Source organism: Tupaia chinensis, unplaced genomic scaffold (assembly GCF_000334495.1).
Source record: "Tupaia chinensis unplaced genomic scaffold, TupChi_1.0 Scaffold148296_1, whole genome shotgun sequence".
Taxonomy (NCBI): domain Eukaryota; kingdom Metazoa; phylum Chordata; class Mammalia; order Scandentia; family Tupaiidae; genus Tupaia; species Tupaia belangeri.
In genome coordinates this window covers 243,584-250,044 of record NW_006208147.1, presented here as the reverse complement: position 1 = coordinate 250,044, position 6,461 = coordinate 243,584, and positions in this window count along the sequence as shown.

Below are 6,461 nucleotides of genomic sequence, written 5' to 3'. Positions count from 1 at the left end.
GGGCCGGACTTACAGTGAGTGCGGGCTCGGTACTTTCGGCCCTGCGTCTCTCCTCCGAGACTAGTAATCCCTGCAAAAGGGCATGGTGGCAATGGCCAAGCTGCCCTGCAGGTTTTGGCCTTCGCCGGTCGGGGTCTACACGGCGTCGGCTGAGGATCGAAGCGGCCCAGCTGGGCTGAGGTAGCCAGACACCGCGGGGATGCCATTGCATCACCTGCACGTGCGTCGCTCACCGTGTCATTCATTCAGCGATCTGACATCGAGCGGCCACTGCGTGCCATCTGTGCCAGGGGTTAGAGTAGGACTGAAGTTCATGTTGCATCCCGAGTGTAGCCAGTTCAGTGTAATAAGAGAACTGTGGGAACTGGACTTGTGAGGAGCTTGAGCAGGAGAGGGTGGAGAGCATCCTGTCCGTCTTCGTTTTATTATTAATGTTTCTTGGACACTTGTTATGGATCAGGCACTGTGTAAGCGCTTGGGTTGTAGCTGTGCACGTGACGCGTAAGGTCCACGTTCTCATTCTGACGAAGGAGGCAGACAGTAATCAGCACGTTATAAAATGATTTCAGAAAATGTTAATCCTATAAAGGAAAGAAGACAAGGAACGGCATTAGATAGAATGGTGACATTTGAGCCGAGACATGAATTACGAGGAGTCTTTAGTCTATGGGCTTAGTCTTCACACTACACGTTATCTCTTCTTCAGTTCTAAAAGCACAACCATTGAAAAAAGGGAGATAGTAATAAATAGTAATTGTAATTATCAGTTACCACATAGATATAGCAGTTGAAATGACATCTGCCTTAATTCATAATTAACTTCTTTGTATAAAGGCTGCAGCCATAGATTTATGGGAGCTATTTTTTGGCTTTAGGGCTCAAGATGATAAAGCTCTAATTGGTTTAATAGCAGATACAGCTTTCTAGAATAAGATGTTAGTGTCACTGTGAAAATAAAATTAACTTTAAAACTTTTTAAAAGGTGTACTTTCAGACCATCTATTCTTGCTGTAAGATTTTGCCGTAAGTCTTTGAAAGTAGAGGTAATGTCCTTAACCTTTCAACTTTGTCTAAAAAATATTCCCTAATCACTTTTTATTTTATAACATGCTTATTTGCATTTCTTACCTGTTCTTTTAAACCGTATTCTCATTATTGGCATGTGATATACCTGAATTGTAAGATGGTATGAAGCAGATATTTGTCTAAAACATTTATAATCAGTTCCCACCCAAGTTCTCATCTCTGGGGAGGTCAGACGTAATCCAAGATTTTTTGTTGTTGTTATATAATGTGCATACACTCACCAGAGAGACACAGAGAGAGAGAGGGAAAATGGCCATTAATCCCTTAATCCCTTCTCCATTCTCATTTTGGGATTTTGGGCAGGCATGCATGCACTGTGCTCTGCATAATTTTCAAGTCTCTGGCCCTGGTCTCGAACTGTGGAGTTGGCTGTGTGGGATCCAGCCATGTTAACTCCCATGCCACCTGCTGGCCTCATAAACCAAGTTTTTTAAAATGGTGAGATTTAGAATGTATTTTCTATCATCTGATGTTTTAACGTATTTTCAAGTTGCTCCCTTACTCTTTTACTTATTGTGAGCGATCAGGTAAGCTTGATTTTCCATAAATGTGTTACCTGTTGGATCTTTAAAATTTTAGTCAGAAAGATTCATGTTCCTGAGATGTGTACTTGGACAGCTCAAAAGTAATATTATTTTATATTTGTTTTTCTTTCATTTTTGCTAGAGGGCATGTGCATTCATCAGAAAGAGACAGACAGAGAGGAGAAAAAAGCACCCCTCCTACTGGGAATGGTCACATCGTAATTGCTTCTTTTCCATCTCTCTCCTCCTTTGAGATTTTGGGCGCACATGCACATGTGTCCAGAATGTCCCCCAAGCCTCTAGGTCTTGGACTTGCTGTGGGGTCAGCCATGTGGAATCTGACTGCCTACCCACCAGGCTTTGAAACCAGTCTCTTTTTATTTTTAAGAATTATTTATTTCATTTTATTTTTCATTATTACTATTTTTGAGAAGATATTTGTCTAAAACATTTATAATCAGTTCCCACCCAAGTTCTCATCTCTGGGGAGGTCAGACGTAATCCAAGATTTTTTGTTGTTGTTATATAATGTGCATACACTCACCAGAGAGACACAGAGAGAGAGAGGGAAAATGGCCATTAATCCCTTAATCCCTTCTCCATTCTCATTTTGGGATTTTGGGCAGGCATGCATGCACTGTGCTCTGCATAATTTTCAAGTCTCTGGCCCTGGTCTCGAACTGTGGAGTTGGCTGTGTGGGATCCAGCCATGTTAACTCCCATGCCACCTGCTGGCCTCATAAACCAAGTTTTTTAAAATGGTGAGATTTAGAATGTATTTTCTATCATCTGATGTTTTAACGTATTTTCAAGTTGCTCCCTTACTCTTTTACTTATTGTGAGCGATCAGGTAAGCTTGATTTTCCATAAATGTGTTACCTGTTGGATCTTTAAAATTTTAGTCAGAAAGATTCATGTTCCTGAGATGTGTACTTGGACAGCTCAAAAGTAATATTATTTTATATTTGTTTTTCTTTCATTTTTGCTAGAGGGCATGTGCATTCATCAGAAAGAGACAGACAGAGAGGAGAAAAAAGCACCCCTCCTACTGGGAATGGTCACATCGTAATTGCTTCTTTTCCATCTCTCTCCTCCTTTGAGATTTTGGGCGCACATGCACATGTGTCCAGAATGTCCCCCAAGCCTCTAGGTCTTGGACTTGCTGTGGGGTCAGCCATGTGGAATCTGACTGCCTACCCACCAGGCTTTGAAACCAGTCTCTTTTTATTTTTAAGAATTATTTATTTCATTTTATTTTTCATTATTACTATTTTTGAGAGAGATTTTTGCTATAGGGTGCATGCATGCCCTGGAGAGACAGAGATAGAGAGACAAGGAGAAAGCATTCCCCACGTGGCCATGCTGCAATCCCTTGTCCTCTATCCTCCTCTCAGAACTTTGGGCATGCACTCACATTCGCCTGACATGAGTTTCAAGCTGCCAGGTCTGGAACTTGAACTGAATTTAGCTATGTGGGAGTCCAGCAATGTAACCATTACACCGTCTTCTGGTAGATCATTATTATTATTTTTAAATTTGCGACAGAGCATGCATGCTCACCAGAGAGACGCAGACAGAGAGAGACCAATGGTGGTGGTGGAGGGAATAAGAAACCAAGCAGCCAGGTCTGAGACTAGAACTGTGGTTGGCCACTTGGGAGTCCAGTGCCTTAACAACTTTGCTACCTGCCGTCCCAGAACCATTTCTGTTCTTGAAACTGTTTAAGTGTTGGCTGTGAGATCAGAGTTGAAAAGAAGTCACCTCCCGGGGGAGGGAATGGCCATGCTACAGTCCCTTCTCTTGGGATTTTGAGCACGCACCCACAAGTGCCTGGCATGAGTTTTAAGCCACTGGGTCTGCGACTCGAAAGATGGTCAGCTAGGGCGAGCCCAACAACGTAATGATTACACTATCTGCTAGTCCCTTTAGTCTGTATTTTTAACCGTCTTCTCAGATGCTGTCCTTTTGTTGTTTATTTTTCTTGTAAATTGATTTATGACCTCTACTCTTCAATTCTGGTCCTGGTTTGGCTTAGTGTAATGGCTGGCCAGAGCCATCTGTGTGTGTCCTATAAGCCCATAAGGTACAGTTATGTAAGTATGTTAGGGGAGTGATTAATCACTTTTTTTTTTTTTTTGAGAGGTTTTTGCTATAAGGCGTGTGCACTCGCCAGAAAGATGCAGAGAGTCAGAGACAGAAAGCGGGAAATCACCCCTCAGGGGGGATGGCCACGCCGAAATCCCTTCTCCGTTCTCCTCTCGGGATCTTGGGCATGCACACACACACACCCGGCATGAATTGAAGTCACCGGGTCCAGGACTCGAACCGTGGTCGACTACATGGGAGTTCAGCGACATAGCCATTACGCTAACTGCTGGTCCTATGATTAATCACTTTTATTGATGGTTCTTTGCAGCTAAACCCATGAAGTATAGCTGAAAAGAGTAAAACATTGTACGATAACTAGGATTCAAAATATTTTAATAGTTCTATATAATCTGGTTAATATCCATTTAGTTATCTATTGCATAATAAATTACCTAAAACTTAGCATCTTTTCTTCTTTATTGCCAAACAGAGTCAGGGAGACAAAGAGAGTGTGAAAATACCCCTTTTTCCCCCAAGATCACATTGCAGTCCCTTCTCTATTTCTCCATCCTGTCAAGATTTTGGGCACATATTTGTGCCCTGTGTATTTTTCAGGCTACCAAAGCCAGGATTCAAACCCAGTTGGCCATAGTGAGTCTGGTTTCCTTCACCACTAGACTATGAGGCCGTCCCAAAATTTAGCATCTTTTTGTTTGTTTGGTTTGCCATAGAGTGCATGCGTTCTCCTGAAAGAGGAAAAGTGAGAAATCACCCCCAGAGAGGATGGCCATGCCACAATCCCTTCTCTAAATTCCTCTGGGGATTTTGAGCACACATGTATATGCACCTGGCATGATCTTCAAGCCACTGAGACTCAGAGTAAGAGTTAACTATATGGGATCCAGCTATCCCAATCTCCACATCATGTGCTGACTCCCAAAATTTAGCGTCTTATAACAGTGGTCATTTGTTATATAGTTTCTAAGGGTCAAAAATTACGGTATGACTTAGCTGGGTGGTTCTAGCTCAAACCTCTCACTACGTTGCTATCACTGTTAGCCAGATCTATAGTCATCTCAAGGCCTGATAGGCTGGATAATCTGCTTCCAAGCTCACTGCAGCGGTTGTGGCAGACCTTAGTTCCTTGCTGATTTTTTTCCAGAGGCTGCATTTCTTCCCACCTTGCTTGCTTCCTTATAAGACCGCTTACAACATGTTATGCCCCAGAGCAAGAGGTCTGAGGTAGCATGTACGGGAGAGTGCTCACGGTAAATTCTGTTATAAAACCAGCTCAGAAGTGACATCCCATCCCTTTTCATAGTCTCTTGATTACACAGCCAGTCCTGGCACTGTAGAAGGGGACTGGAGACGAGTGTAAATCCCCTGGGAGGGGTATTATTGGAGGCCGACTGCTGTAGTTTCTCCTCTGACCCTCTGTGATTCATATTCCTTCCACATGTAACATATGAAGGGACTTTAAGATGTTCATTAAAAAAAGGAATTAAAATACAAGTTTATTTTGGTGCAAAATATTTTGAAATCTGGGCTAGCCCATGGTTAGGGTGGCTGGTTCCCGCATGGCCAAATATGTTCGAGTTATAGACCTTTTGGCTTGAGAAACACACTGTGTTTGTGTCTATACTGCCCAAAGTCCCAACTGGGGGAAGAGATGGAGGAGAAGGGATTATGACTTGACCGGGCCCCATGAGGCGCTCTTTCTCTGTTTGTCTTTGGTGAGTGCATGTGTCCTCTGATAAAGATTTTTCTTTTAGAGGTTTTTGCCATAGTGTGTGTGTGTTTACAGGAGAGAGAGAGACTGAGAGGGAAAGTGAGAAGTCCATCACAGTTCGTTCTCCTCCATTCTCCTCTTGAGATCTTGGGCATGTGTGCGCGCACGCGTGCACACACACACACACACACACACACACACACACAAGGCATGCTTTCCAAACCACCAGGTCTGGGACTTGAACTGTGGTCTGCCATGTGAGAGTCCAGTAATGTAACCACTATGCCACCTGCTGGCCCTAGATTTTTAAAAAATGTTTTTGTCACAGGGCATGTGTACTCCTCAGAGAGAGTTGGAGGCACATAAGTGAGAACTCACCCACCGTGGGGATGGCCATACTGCAGTTCCATCTCTTCTACTCCTCTTGTGATTTTGCATACATTTGCACACCCTCTGGTTCTGGGACTTGAATCATGGAGTTGGCCATATGGGATCCAGCTTTTCTTTTCAGTGAGATTTTTGCTAGAGGGCATGTGTGTTTACTGGGAAGACAGAGAGAGAGAGAGAGAGAGAGAGAGAGAAAGAGAGAAAGAGAAACTGAGGAATCCCCTCCTAGGGGTGATGGCCATTCTGCAGTCCCTTCTCCACTCGGGATTTTGAACACACACAGATGCACATGCTCATGTACCTGGCATGAGTTTCAAGCCTTTAGGTCCAAAGCTTGAACCTCGGTTGACTATGCAGGAGTCCAGCATTTTAACCACTGTGCAACCTGCTAACCCCCTAACTTTCTTTTTTCAATCGACAGAGGGCATGTGCACTTACGAGAGAGAGAAGTAGAAAACACCCCCAGTAGTGCGTGGTCATGCTGCAATCTTTGCTTCTCCATTTCTGGCATCCTGTCCGGATTCCAATGTGTTTTGCAAGTCATCAGGGCCAGGATTCGAACCACATCATCAGCTATCTGTAATCTGGCTGGCTTCCTTAACTACTAGTTTATGGGACTGACTCTCTTGGAGCTTTTGGAAGACCCC